This window comes from Canis lupus, chromosome 31, assembly GCF_011100685.1.
Source record: "Canis lupus familiaris isolate Mischka breed German Shepherd chromosome 31, alternate assembly UU_Cfam_GSD_1.0, whole genome shotgun sequence".
Taxonomy (NCBI): domain Eukaryota; kingdom Metazoa; phylum Chordata; class Mammalia; order Carnivora; family Canidae; genus Canis; species Canis lupus.
The window spans coordinates 26,930,078-26,945,371 of NC_049252.1; the positions used below are offsets into that span (position 1 = coordinate 26,930,078).

General features: G+C 45.0%; 1 protein-coding gene across 2 annotated transcripts in view; it reads right to left on the reverse strand.

The window, feature by feature from the left end:
- The window catches only part of TIAM1 (TIAM Rac1 associated GEF 1), a 380,928-nt gene that overhangs the window by 288,857 nt on the left and 76,777 nt on the right, over positions 1-15,294 (reverse strand). The gene's annotated exons all lie outside the window — the stretch shown is intronic.

Sequence of the window (15,294 nt, forward strand, 5' to 3'; positions counted from 1 at the left end):
CTGTGTAACCATGGCAGCTCGTCGTCCGGTTCAGGAGGCGCTGCTCTTTCTCAGGGGTGCCCAGATCTCAGTGCCTTAGAGGCAGAACTCGGGCTTTCTCTCTGCATCCTGCCTCCCAGGGCTTCGCCAAGTGCAGAGCACGCAGCAGGCCCCTATGCAGGGCGCCTGGGTGGCTCAGTGGTTGAGCATCTGTCTTTGGCTCAGGCCATGATCCTGGGGTCCTGGGATCGAGTTCTGCATCGGGCTCCCCGCAGGGAGCCTGCCTCTCCCACTGCCTATGGCTCTGTCTCTCTCTGTGTGTCTGTCATGGATAAATAAATAAAATCTTTACCAAGAAAAAAGACCCCTACGCAAAGAACGGCCCTGACCCACACGGGGGTCCACGGAGGCCTCTCCCTCCTTGAGAGTCCAGGAGGACAGTCCTTGGGGTGAGGGGGCTTTGGACAACACTATGCAGCACCTAATTGACCCAGATGTCAATTAAGCTGTGGTGCCAACCGGAGAATTTCAGAGGGAAATGGTCCACACACAATGGACAAGGCTGAGGCCCCCACGCGCTAGGACAGACGTCCTCATCGTTCTTCCCCCCTGGAGTGGTTGGCAGCTCCGAGGTGAGCACGAATCAGGCCTCGGGCAGCAGGCATGGCTCAGCCGGGGAGACTGTCACAGTGTCACGGCCCCGGGCACTCTGCTGCCTGGCCATCAGTCATGCCTGCCGCTGTCTGGGATGCCCAACTGCACCCAGAGCCAGAGCCAGCCACGGGGACAGGTAGACTCGGTGACTCAGACGGCCAAAGCGCATGCTTGATTGAGTAAATTGTATTTTTCCCATGAATTTTTTAATTCAAAATCATTCACCCCACATTACTTTAATTAAAAAAAAAAAGTACTGTGTATCAGGAAGCTAGCCAAGGCTACACATGGGTGAATGATCCAATTCAAGTGACCCTGATGATTTCAACATGGGGGGTGGGGCTGGGGGGGGTTGGTGAAAAGCACCAGGTGTAAGCAGAGTTCAGAGAAAGGAAAAATCAAAAGGGCTTGGGAGGGGTGGATAACCAGAGGGCGCTGCTGAGGACACTCCTGGAGGGACAGACAAGCTTTGAACTATTAGGGCAGAAATTCGAGAATGAGGCAACTTGCTCATTGGGTAAAGGTTGGACAATCAGGCTAGGGAAGATTAGGCCAGACTCTAGGGTGGCTCAACGCATGTGCATGTGTCTGAGAGAGAGAGAGACAGAGACAGAGACAAAGAAGGAGAGAGGGATTCAAAAGTCACAGTTTAGGAAGACATTTCAAAAGCATTTCAAGGAAAATTTAAGGGCTCAGTAAGTGAAAGAATAACAAAATGACAAAAAGAGATGTCAACATGAACCATCAGGATTAAAATCAGGTGCTGGAAGACTAGTGGTCGTGCTAATAGGTATGTGGGGGTTGGAGGAGGAGAAATGAATCTGGTTTCAAGTTGAGGTTCCCAGATCAGTGAGCTGCTCTATGGAGGGCACATTCTGCGGGGACCTCCCCACCCTCGATGACCCTCACCCTTGTACAACAGCCCGCTCAACCTCCACCTCGATTGTGGGTAGGGCCTGTGAGCTGAATTTAACCAATGGAATACAGCAAAGGTGATGGGACATCACCCCCTGATTACCCTTCATTATAGAAGATTCTGTCTCAGCAGGCAGGGCCTTTAAAAAGCAAAGTGCCACGCTGTGAACTGCTGAGAGGGGGGCCCCATGGCAGGAAGTGTGGATGGCTGCTAGGAGGGGAGGGTGGCCCCCAGATTCTTGAGCTGTCAAGAATCTAGGGCCCTGGGACACCTGGGTGGCTCAGCAGTTGAGCGTCTGCCTTTGGCTCAGGGCGTGATCCCGGGTCTGAGGATCAAGTCCCACGTCGGGCTCCTCGTGGGGAGCCTGCTTCTTCCCTCTGCCTGTGTCTCTGCCTCTCTCTGTGTGTCTCTCATGAATAAATAATTAAATAAAATCTTTAAAAAATAATCTAGGGCCCTCAGTCCCACGTGACCACAAGGAAATGAGTTCTGCTGACCACATGAGCAAGCTTGGAGGCCGTCTCTTCCCCAGGCCAGCCGCCAGCTGAGAATGCAGCTGCCCATACCTTGAGTACAGCCTTCAAACCCTCTACATGGTGCCCAGACTCCTGACCCACGGAACAGCGAGATCAGAAGTGCGTGCCGTCTTGAGATCCTAAGTTTGTGGTTACTTGATACTCATCTCTCAGAAATCGGAGCAATTGGGCTCAAGTTCAGGAGAGAAGTCAGGTACGGACTTGTGTCCATAACACGGTAGGTAAGAGCCCACATGCTGGAATCAAATGCCTGGGACTGAGCCCCAACACTTCCCAGCTGGGTGGCCGTGGGCAAGTTACGTATTTTCTCCATATCCCAGTTTCTTCATTCATAAAATGGGAAAATAACAGTACCTATCGCCCAAGATTGCTCCTGATGATTATCTCATCAAGTAATTTTTTAGTGCTTAAAATGATATCTGCTCCAGAGTAAGCACCCGTGAAGGAGACAGGCTGGGTTAAGTCCTCAAAGGCCAAACATGCTGGGGCACCTGCGTGGCTCAGTTGGGTAAGCGTCCAACTCTTGGTTTCAACTCAGGTCATGATTTCTGGGTCATGAGATCAAACCCCACAGTGGGCTCCAGACTCAGCGCAGAGTCTACTTGAGATTCTTTCCCTCTGCCCCCCTGCCACTCATACATACTCTCTCTCTAAAATAAATAAATCAAATCTTGGGGAAAAAAAAAAAAGAAGAAGCCCAAAGGGGAGGTAGGGTGGGGTAACTAACTGGCCTCCAAGACTGAAGGATCTGGCCCACCTTACCTGGCCTCTCCTTGCTCAGACACGCCAGGATGCTCAGAAGAAAATGTATAGCCTTAAGTACACTTGTTACAAATCCCAAAAATCAAACTAGAGTGAAACAAATACAAAACTGTAGACATTTCCATAAAAGTGGAAGGTACTGGAAGAAGAACACTGATCAGTAAAACCTAGTAACTGAGAGAATCTGTTTGACAGAATATGAATCACAAAATATGACTTGTCGGAGTGACCTTGTTTGAAGGACCAGGCTAATAGTCATAAGTTACCTTAAAATGTTATTTAAAAATGTAGAAAGAACAGTTTAACCATACCAGATTACAGTTCATAAGGCTCCTCTTCTTCTTTTTTTTTTTTTTTTTTTAAGGCTCCTCTTCTTGACTAGCTGACGGCTGCTGATAAGACATTTGCAGAGGGGGATCCCTGGATGGCTCAGCGGTTTGGCGCCTGCCTTCCGCCCAGGGCATGATCCTGGAGACCTGGGATCGAGTCCCACGTCGGGCTCCCTGCATGGAGCCTGCTTCTCCCTCCCTCTGCCTGCATCTCTGCCTCTCTCTCTCTCTCTCTCTCTCATGAATAAATAAAATCTTAAAAAAAAAAAAAAAAAAAAGACATTTGCAGAGGATGTCTTGACCAAGGAAGTCAGAGCAGAAGGTCCTCCCCTCTATTTTCTGTACCAAGCCAAGGTACAGGAACTCTAACTGCTGGTAGATCATCCCTGCTTGCTGTGTGGCAAAAATGACTGAGTAGATAAATCCTTTTTAGGATTTCTTTGGGGCTTAAAACACTTTAGCCTCTTGAAATTGGCACTTCCAGTAAATGTGTGTAAGAGTAACTTTGGTTTTACTGTTTATGTTGTAGCTTTTAATAGAACAGCTCTAACAGAAACAAAGTTGGTCACTGATCAGAATATGGAAATGACTTTCTCAACACTCTCATATCTTTAGAAAATGTCCAGATACTTTATATTCATGTACTTTTTGTGTATCTTCTAACTTTTTTCATATACACTATGATCAGAGGAAATAAAAGGATTAAAATGCAAAAAAAAAAAAAAAGAAAAAAAAAAGGAGCCTCCGCACCGGCTCTCACCATCTATTTCCAGAATGTCCTTCCTCCATTTCTCCCTGGGGTTTGCCCAGAAGCCCCTTCTCATCCGGGCAGTCCCAACGTATTTAAAATCGCACGCCAGGGCAGCCTGGGTGGCTCAGGGGTTTAGCACCGCCTTCAGCCCAGGGCGTGATCCTAGAGACCTGGGATCGAATGCCACATTGGGCTCCTTGCGTGGAGCCTGCTTCTCCCTCTGCCTGTGTCTCTGCCTCTCTCTCTCTCTTTGTATCTCTCATAAATAAAGAAATAAAATCTTTTAAAAATAATAAAATAAAATAAAAAAATAAAATAAAATAAAATAAAATAAAATCGCACACCAGTTGCCTTGTGCCCTGCTATACTTTTATCTACAGCGTCGAGCCCCTTCTGCCATTCTACAACATTTAGTACTCGTCATGCTTACTGTTTTTCTGTCTCCCCTGCTAGAATGCAAGCCTCACGATGACAGGTTTCTGCCTCTATTTTCTGCTGATCAACTGCAAGGGTTTGGAACAGGGCAAAGCTCACAACAGGTACTCAGAGACAGGACAAGGAAATGCAGCATATGATTTGGAACTAGATCCTTTTGCTTATAAAGGTCTTTATGAGAACAGGCGAGATCTGACTGGGGTCTGAGGATCAGGAGGTGGTAACGTCAGTGTTAATTTCCTGACGTTGTGACTGCAGGAAAACCAACTAAGAATTCCAAGATGATGGAGCATCAATCAGTAACATGTTCTCGAGGCTTCTGGGAGGGCAGAGGAGAAAGCTCCCTCGGACTGTACTCCCAACTTTCTGTGACTGCTTCAATTTTTTTTTTTTTTTTTTTAGCATTGTTAAAAACCCTGTCTTGAAGGTAATAGCAAAAAACAAACGAGCAAAAAACCTAAAAAGATACCCTTCACTTTATCATAAATGGTTATTTCTGGAAAGGGCAATGAAATTGATGGGGGAAACAGAAGAAAAGGAAGTTTCATTTTTACTCTGCATGGTTTTTATTAAAAACATGTTTTCTTTATATGATATTTAAATAATAAAATACCTGGTGGGGGGCAAGGGAGGGGAGTTGGTCCATAGAAATGACACATACACTTCACCATAATCCACAATGAAAACCCTAGACCCCAAGCAAAGACGTCACTAGCTCTCCTCTCCTTTCTGAGTCTTCCAGATGCTCTGTATCTGCTCTGTATCTTCAATAAATACTATTCTCACTTCCCCTTGGCTCGCATTTGATTTCTATCCTATGCAAAGCCAAGAACCCTCTTGGCTGGTCCTGTGGGACCGCCTCTGGGTCCTCAGTCCCTGCCAGCCTGCATCACCACCTCTCCCCAGGGACACCCCAGGCACAGACAGGGCGAGACCTGGTGACGAGTGACATGGAATCAGCCTCCCTGCCTACCTGGTGAGGACAAGCTTCCTCCAGCCCTGGTTCCCACATCCGCCTGTAGCTCCAGACAAAGGGACCTTGCCAGCAAAACTGGCAGCATCTGCTGGGCTCGGAAGATTCTCTCTGAGATAAGATGACAAAATTGACAAATGTCTCATACTGTATTTACATTTTTTTTAAACTGCAAAGAACTGTGCAATTTACTAAAGTTGATCAGCTTCCAATTTTTTTTTGATTTTTACTGTGATAATTTTTATCATAGTTACATAATCCCCATGTACCCATAACCCAACTTCAACTATTCAATACTGTTTCACTATAACCCGCCCACACTGGATTCTTCGTGTTGGAGAAAATCTCAAATATCAGATTATGCCATCCATAAATACATAATATATATCGCTAAAAGAGAGGGACCTTTTTCTTAAATATCAACACATTATTTTTATACCAAAAATTCCTCTCTGCTACTAATTTTCCATTTACTTTCTAAATGTCTCTAGTATTCTCTCTCTCAATCTCTCTCTCTCTCTCTCACACACACACACACACACACACACACACATCTAGAGTGGGTCTGTTCAAATCAAAATCTAAATAGGATCCACAAATTGCATTCAGCTGATTCTTTGGTTCCTTTTTTCAGGACTTCTTCATCCTTCTCTTTTTATTTCCTTTGCATTTCTATGTCCCCTGTAGAGCTAAATGTCTATACCATGTAAGTATTCCTCTATCCCTCCCTTTCTCTGACTCCCCTAACCTCTTCTCTGATCATCTTTTTAAAAGCTATTTTGTCGGTAAATCCTGGATGTACCTAGGACAGTGGCACTTGACACTCGGACTCCAGCAGGGATCCGAGGAGGAAGAGGAGGAGGAGGGGGAGGAGGAGGAGGTAAGAGCCTTTGCCAAGAGCTTGCTGGCCAATGACACCATCAACAGACATAGAAAGCAAAAGCGCATGAAAATTCCCCAGAAACACCCATTTGAGCAACACTCTGCAATTAGCCATGACTTGGGTGAATCATTGTCCTTGCTGGGCCTTACTTTCCTCACCTTTAAAATACAAAGATGAGGGGTTCCTGGATGGCTCAGTCGGTTGAGCCTCTGACTCTTGGTTTCAGCTCAGGTCATGACCTTAGGGTCCCGAGATTGAACCCTGTATCACTGTGCACTCAGCTTGGAGGCTGCCAAAGATCATCTCCTTCTCCTTCTGCTCCTCCCCCTGCTCACACTTCTTCTTTCTCTTTCTCTCTGTCTCTCTCAAATAAATAAATAAAATGTTTAAAATATGAAGATGAACAACACAATTAAGACACTGACATTAACTGAGCATTTAGTGCCCAAAGATCCTTCAAGATTCCTTCCAGCCAAGCCTATGATTTTAAGTATCAAACTCATACAATGTGTTAACAAAGAACACCCCCTTCCTTTGTTGGGGGAGGGTAATGACAACAAAACTAAGACCACAAATGCTGATTATAAACAAAACTTCAGTCATCAGCATAACCCAAATCTGAGTAACATGCCACTGTTTCAAATTTGAGCGACATAAATGGATAAATGACAAGGGAGGGTACCAAATTAATGGTAAAATTTGGGGTATGTGGGTGTTTCTAGACCAGTGGTTCCTAATAGGGAAATCTGACAACATCTGGTGACAATCTGGGTGCCGCAGCTGGGACGATGCGCTGTCACAGAGGCCCAGGGTACTGCTAACTACCTAACAGTGTACAGGACAGTGTGTACCACAAAGAAGCTTCTAGCTCAAAGGGTCAGCAGCTCAGAGGTTGAGAAATCCTGTGAGAACCTCCTAGTTACCAGGCGAAACCATACTGTGCTCGGGGTTTCAGCAGGAGGCCACTAACATCTAAACCCCAGGATACACACGATATATCACAGGCTTCTGCACTACAGACCACTCCAACACAGGACGTTTGATAAAAAGACTGTTCTGGTTTGGTTTGGTTAACAAGATAAATCAGAACACACATTTCTGCATTCACGTGAATTCGTAAAAGTTCAGAACTCTTCCCTCCATGTAGTCATCTGGGAAGACATCACCCAACTGAGAACTCATCGTGTGTAGTAGACTTATCTTGGGATGACAGCACCTGCACTCTGGCAGCCTCGTTGAGGCAATGAGCCACTAGTGACCTTGGGACTCCTTGGCTCTCAAGGAAGTGACAGGCAATGAACAGGCCAGTGAGTAAGAACGGGAGTTCCCATGGCCCCCCAGTGCCATGATGAGACTAGAGAGGTGTAATGGGAGCTGAGAAGGGGCTGGGGGACATTGTGTGTTGATGGGTGGCTACTTTGTATTGGATGGTCTAGGAGGCCTGTCTGGGGAGGGAACATTTTATAGAGCCTTGGAGGAAGTAAAGGACTGGTTGAGCTGGAAGATGAGTCTCCCCAGCACACAGGAGGAAGGCCTGAGGCTGGTTGTATTCTAATCCCAGAAAGGAGGTAGGGGAAGGGCCCAAAGTTAAGAGGAAATGGTGGGGAGGGGGGCGGTGGTGCAGTGGACAAATCACCTCAGGCCTTGCAGCCATGCAGGGAGGTTGGTTTTCAAACCTATGGTAGCAGAAGCCACTGGAAGTTCCAAGCAGAGGAGTAATGAGACGTGATTGCCATTTAGAGCCCTCTGACTACACTGTAGAGAGCAGACATCAAGTGGACAAGAATACAAGTAGAAACCAACTGAGAGGCAATTGGCGTTGAGAATTTTACTGAAAATCAGGGGTACCTACGTGGCTCAGTGGGTTGAGTATCTGCCTTCGGCTCAGGTCGTGATTTCGGGGTCCTGGAACCCAGCCCCACATCAGGCTCCCTGCTCAGCAGGGAGTCTGCTTCTCGTCCTCTCCCTCTGCCCCTCCCCCAAACTCACATGCTCTCTTGCTCGCTCGCTCTCTCTCTTTCTTTCTCAAATAAATAAATAAAATCTCTAATAAAAAAAAAAAAGAATTTTACTGAAAATCAAAACCACCCAAAAAGAGAAAGATTTGCCACTGAGGAAGACATTCCAAAGACCATGCCACAGATTCTAAAAGCTATTTCCAAAGAGGAAAAATCTGGAAGGATGGTAAGGATTCCAGATCTGGACTGGAGATCTCCGACCAGATCTCTGACCAGTGGTAGGCAGTCTCTTTCCAGTGCTGCCTCCCCAGGTTCCACTGAGTGACCCTTTTCAAAAGACGCCCTAGAGCGGCTGACATCAGCCTCTTTACGGGCACACAGAGCTAGTTCCTCCCACCAGGGGGCAATGCAGAGCACCCACCACCCCGCTGAGAAGCCTACACAGGGCACCTCCTGGGCAAGGAACTCTAGAACCAAAGGAATAGCAAGCAAAAGCTCCGATCCGCCTGGAATATTCTCTGCCAGGACTTTTATTTACACTCTTGAATGTGCTGGTCTCCCAATCCTCAAAGAGTCAACAGGAGCCAAGGCGGGCAGTAGACAAAGTGAGGCTCTGAGCCTGGAAATCCATTACCTTCCCCCCTCTTTCTCCTGGGAGCACTTTTCCTGAGACTCATTATTCTTGGTCATACCTGCAATAAGATCCTTGGGGCCAGGATGGGGGTGGGTCTAGAAAATGAGGTGAAGGAGGCTTCTCGGCCCCTTTAAAGCATAAGCTCCAGGCCCACCTGACACCAGCACCAAAAAAGAGTCCTCCACCGGGTCTATCTCCAGGGAATTACCCTGCGGTTGGAGTGAAAACCAGAGTCTGTGTTCAGGTGTCTGTCTTCTCCTCTCTCACCTGACCAACCCGGGGCAATCGTGGGTGGCTGGCTGGTCAAGACTTGGAGGACCCTCTGTCCTATAGTCCTTAGTTTATTATCTACCACAAAAAGCAACTAACAAGGCAGAAAGGAAGCAAGATGCTACAATTGCTGCACAGATTCAGAAGCGCTACGGCAAGAACCAATTCAGACATCACCACGTTGTCCTAAGAGGTCCCCTGCCTGCCCAAACGTTCGCTTCATACCTCAAAGAAAGATCGTTAATTACACATTATGATACCAATTATATCCGAATGCATTATGAAACAGGATCTTTGCTAAGCAATTTTATTATTTTAATTCTTTTCTTCTATCATTTTTAATAATTACTCTCTGGCTTTTATTACATTAAGATGCAATTAAGAAAGAAAAGTCCTCTGTATTTTAAGTCTTCTTCATTCTTTTTTTTTTTTAACATAAAGAATTCCACAGCCTTTCCACAATAACATAGCACATGATATAGTCGAAAGACAAAAGGAACAACTTAGATAAAAACTAGCGGAGTTCCATTTGAGGGGAGAAAAATGCAAGTGTACTTATTTTGAAAACCCTTGGCATTTACTGAAAGGATAGAGAATTCTTGATCACACGAAGGCAAAACAAACCACATACTCGTCCATTCATAGGAAAGAGAAAGCTCTCTGTCATCCAAGGAAAAGGACACAGCAAATCTGGACTCAAATGCTAAACTCTGGGATTACTAAATATTCAACGCTAATATTTGGTACTAATAGTAATTGAATACTCATATTTAACCACCTTCCCAGTGAAATGAGACCATTATTAAATGTGAACCTACTCAGGGCACCTGTGTGGCCCAGTCGGTTAAACATCTGCCTTCGGCTCAGGTCACAGTCTCAGGGTCCTGGGATCAAACCCCACATTGAGAGACGACTGGGTGGCTCAGCGGTTGAGCGTCTGCCTTTGGCTCAGGGCATGATCTGGGGGTCCTTGGGATCAAGTCCCACATCAGACTCCCTGCATGGAGCCTGATTTTCCCTCTGCCTATGTCTCTGTCCCTCTCTCTCTGTGTGTCTCTCATGAATAAATAAATAAAATCTTAAAAAAAAAAAAAAAAAAAAAAAAGCACATCAGGCTCCCTGCTCCACAGGCAGCCTGCTTCTCCCTCTCCCTCTGCCCCTCCCCCTGCTCATGCTCTATCTCGCTCAAATAAACAAAATCTTTCAAACAAAATGTGAACCTACCCATGCTGAATTATATTTCCTTTGAAGTATAAAGATAATGTCATCTAACTGTAGGAGAATGAGCAAAAAAGAGTAAAATTTTAATAATTTTAAGCCACAATTTGTGAGACATAGAATTTCACATTCACACACACGAAGGCTGAGCAGCATTTCAATAACTGACAAGAAATACTTTTGTGCAATCCATATGCAGATAGTCTTATTCATCCTCTACTTCTTTTCTTTTTTTTAAAGACCTTATCCATTCATTTGACAGAGAGAGAAAGAGAGAATGTGTATAAGCAGGGGCTGGGGTGGAGGAAGAGGGAGAAGCAGGTTCCCCACTGAGCAGGGAGCTCAATGATGCTGATGCGGGGCTCAATCCCAGGACCCTGAGATCATGACCTGAGCCAAAGGCAGACACTTAACCAACAGAGCCACTCAGGTGCCCCCTCTACTTATTTTCTAGCTTATAGGTAGGCAAACTTTCTTTCTATAAAGAGTGAAACAGTAAATATTTCAGGTGATCGTCCAAGCATTTACTCAACTCTGCCTCCAATGTAGCACTAACTCAACCATGGACAATGGCAACAAGAGGTGTGGTTGTGTTCCAATAAAAATTTATTTATAGGGGTGCTTGGGTGGCTCAGTCAGTTAAGCAGCTGACCCCTGGATTCGGCCCAGGTCATGATCTTGGGTTCTTAAGATGGAGCCCTGCATCGGGCTCTGCACTCAATGAGGAGTTTGCTTGAGGATTCTCTCCATCTCTGCCCCTCCCCCCACTTGCATGCACACTCTCCCTCACTCTAAAAAATAAATAAATAAATAAATCTTTAAAAAAAAAAAAAGAAGAAGAATGGAGGCTTTAAAATTTTACTTAGAGAAACAGACCTCTGGACTCCTCATCAGGGAAATGCAAATCAAAACTGCAGTGAAATACCATCTCATACCTAGGAGCATGGCAAAAATCCAAAACATAAGAAACAGCAAGTGTTGGTGAGGATGGACAAAAAAAGAAACTTGTGCACTACTGGTGGGGCTGCAAACTGGTGCAGCCCTTCTGGAAAACAGGATGGAGGTTCCTCGGAAAGTTAAAAATGAAACTACCCTAGGACCCCACAGTCACACTACTAGGTATTTACCCAAAAAATACAAAACACTAATTCAAAGGCATACACGTACTGCTGTGTTTATAGCAGCATTATCTACAAGAGCCAAGACATGGAAGGAGCCCAAGTGTCCATCAGTTGATGAATGGATAAAGAAGACTACGTGTCTATAATGGAATATTATTAAGCCATAAAAAAGAATGAAATCTTGCCATTTACAATGACAGGGATGGAGCTAGAGAGTATTACACTAAGTGAAATAAGCCGGTCAGAAAAAGACAAATACCGTATGATTTCACTCATGTGTGGAATTTGAGAAACTAAACCAACAAGCAAAGGGAAAAAAAGAGAGAGAGAGGGACAAACCAAAAAAAAGTCTCTTAACTCTAGAGAACAATTTGATGGCCACCGGAGGGGAGGTGGGGTGGGGGCGGAAACAGGTGATGGGGATTAAGGGGTGTACTTATCAAGATGAGCACAGAGTGATGTACAGAGCTGCTGAATTACTATACTGTACACCTGAAACTAAAAAGGGCAGCCCCGGTGGCTCAGCGGTTTAAAGCCACCTTCAGTCCAGGGTGTGATCCTGGAGACCCGGGATCGGGTCCCGTGTCGGGCTCCCTGGATGGAGCCTGCTTCTCCCTCTGCCTGTCTCTCTCTCTCTCTCTCTCTCTCTCATGAATAAATAAATAAAATCTTTAAAAAAACAACAACAACAAAACCAGGCCCAGGGGCTCTAATTTGCCTGCCCCTGGTCCAGTGCTCAGGGTGCTGAGAAGTGAAACAGCACCCTTCAAACAGTCCTGTCGGAAAGTAGCAGGAACAAGCAGAGAGACAGGAGTGATCTGAAATGACCCAGCAAGACGCTGAGCCTCAGAATAGTCTTCCCCTCACATCCAGAAGTATTTTTCCAAGACCAAGACCAAGTCTAGATATACGAAGTAGGAGTCAGTCCTCAAGAACCTGTGTTCTTCAAACTGAACACCAATAAAAAATAAATTTATAAAGAAAAAAAAAAACCCTGTGTTCTTAAGATACAAGGTTTCTCCCTCACAGAAGCACCTTTGACTCTATCGTGGGGCTTGCCTTCTGAACTGGGCGTCCATCAGAGGTTCGGTACCCACCTCCTCCAATGCTGGCCATTTTTGTGGCTGGCAGTTGGCCAGAGCCAGGGGCACAGGTTGTGGTCACTGAGTTAAAAGAAGTGACCTGTCCACGAGGGAACACACCCATCTGGCAACCCATAAGCCACTCAAAAATGAAGAACTCCAGGGACGCCTGGGTGGCTCAGCGGTTGAGTGTCTGCCTTTGGCTTAGGTTGTGATCCTGGGATCCTGGGACCAACTCCCGCATCGGGCTCCCCGCAGGGAGCCTGCTTCTCCCTCTGCCTGTGTCTCTGTCTCTCTCTGTGTCTCTCATGAATAAATAATAAAATAAAAATCTTTCAAGAAAAAGAAAAAAAAGAATCAAGAACTCCATAGGCAAGCCTTCCCACGGCTGGCCTTGAACTCCTCCTACTTGCTGAATAGCCAGGAAGGGCCCACAGACCCTGGAGCAGACGAGGTCCACCAATGCTACCTCTCACCCCCCAACATACGTGTAGCTCTCACACCTCACACCCCATCCATCCATCAGCAAATCTTATCAGCTCTCCCTTCAAAATTTATCAAGAATTTGGCTGCTTTTCACTAGCTCCATCACCAGTACACTGGTCACAACCACCTGCCAACTGGTCTTACTAATTCTGCCTCTGCTCCTGCCCACTCCCCAACAGTATTCTCATATTTAAAAAAAAAATAAATAAATAAGTGAGATCATGTCCATACAGAGTCCAAATATGAAGTCCTCACAAGGGCCTGCAGGGCCCTATGTAAGCTGGATCCCAACACACACACACCCCCATTGCCTATCGCAGTTAGGCGATGACCCCCAATGACCCCCTTAGTCCTCTCCTGCTCATTCACGCTGTAACAGCGGCAACAGGCTCCTTTCATTCCTTGAACACACCAGACATGTCTGGGCACACTTGAAACTCAGGACCTCTGCGCTTCTCCTGTCTCGACCTGGAATGCTCTCTCCCAGAAAGGCATCCGGCTTCCTCTCTTACTTCCTTCCTGTCTTTGTGAAATGTATCCTCAGAGAAATCCTCCTTGATCACCCAATGGAAATCACAGTCCCACCCCCCAACCCCACCCCCAAGATGCACTACTACTACCCTTCCTTCGTTTCTCCCCAAAACATGAATCACCATCGGACATGCTGCACGTTAGATCAGACTTCACACACACTAGAAGGTAAGCTCTATGAGGGCAGGAATTCAGGATCTAGAACTGAAACAGGCACACAGGTGGGTGGTAAAAAAATAATAATAATAAATTGTTGAATAAATTAATCCCCTTCTATCTATCTGCCCTGGAGAATCTTAGATGATTCCCTTTTTTCTTCTTTCCATTCCTCATTTTCAGCATCTTTATCTTTTACCCTAACTTCATCCTCATTCCCTCATGCTTAATAGATTGTTTCTTCCCTTCTCACTCTACATCTTCCCTTCCCTCCTTTCTTTTATTATCTACAAGTGGTTTTTTTTGTTTTGTTTTTTTAAGATTGTATTTATTTATTCATGAGAGACACACAGAAGAGAGGCAGAGACATAGGCAGAGGGAGAAGCAGGCTCCCTGCGGGGAACCTGACCCAAGTCAAGACTCGATCCCAGGACCCCGGGATCACGACCTAAGCTGAAGGCAGACGCTCAACCACTGAGCCACCCAGGTGTCCCTATTATCTGCAAGTGTTTATTAAATAGATTTATCCATCTAAAAAGAGGCCTTTTTAAATTACTGCTTCTACCAAATCCTGACTTCATTGTCAAATACATAAAGAATCCAAGAGTTTGCAACAATATCTTTCTTAAAGAAACTCACTGATCACCTTGAAAGGCATAATATGGAATCAATTCATTATTCTAGTCAATAAAAGAAAAGAACCAAGTCATTGACTATTACATACAAACCATACCTCGAAGTAATTTTTTTAAAAGACTGAAATAAAGTTCTTTATAAAAACATTCCAGGTTAAAAAAAAAAAAAGTGCAGAAGAAATGACAGAATGAGATTATCACTTTTTTGTAAACATTTTTTACAGTTTTTACACTTTTTTCTATAGGGTTAAATGAAAAATGATGTAGGCATCCACTCTGGACTGACCGTCAGTGGCTGCTGAAGCCACGAGAGACAAAGCGGGTAGGGCCCTAAAAAGGAAGATCAGATTCAAGGCACCTGCCAATAGTCACACTGCAAGAAGATACAAAATATGTCACCTGATGAAGTTGCATTATCATGCATGAAACGCTGTTGCCCAAAACTAGGAACCCGAATCTAATAAAGCCTTTAGTTTATAGGACATTTTAGAAACCATAAAACATGTTTAATGACAACACAGGCATACTGGCCGCAGTCTGCATTACGAGCAACTCCACGGGACAAAAGAGCCAGCTTCTTGACCAAACACATTGCAAGAGAGAACAAAACAGGGACAGGAAACCCACATATTAAAAGGGGCTTAAGAGACACTATCAACCAAATGCCATATGTGGACTCTGTTTCAGTTTTTTGATGACTCAGAGGGATTTTTTAACTGTGAAAAAATATTTTATCAGACAATCAGGGAAATCTGAATGTGAGCATTCAGTGATATTAAGAAATGAATTATTATTTTTATGTGATAACAGCGTGTTGATGTGTATAAAAGAACGCTATCTTTACAGAGTCGTAGTAAAATATTTATAAATAAATCTGATTTTCTTCTTAAATCCACATCTTAAAATTCTTCTTCAAGCAAAGGACTTTGGTTGTTCTGATCCTATAGAACTCACTGCTTTTCAAAGGTACCCATAAATGAGGTGA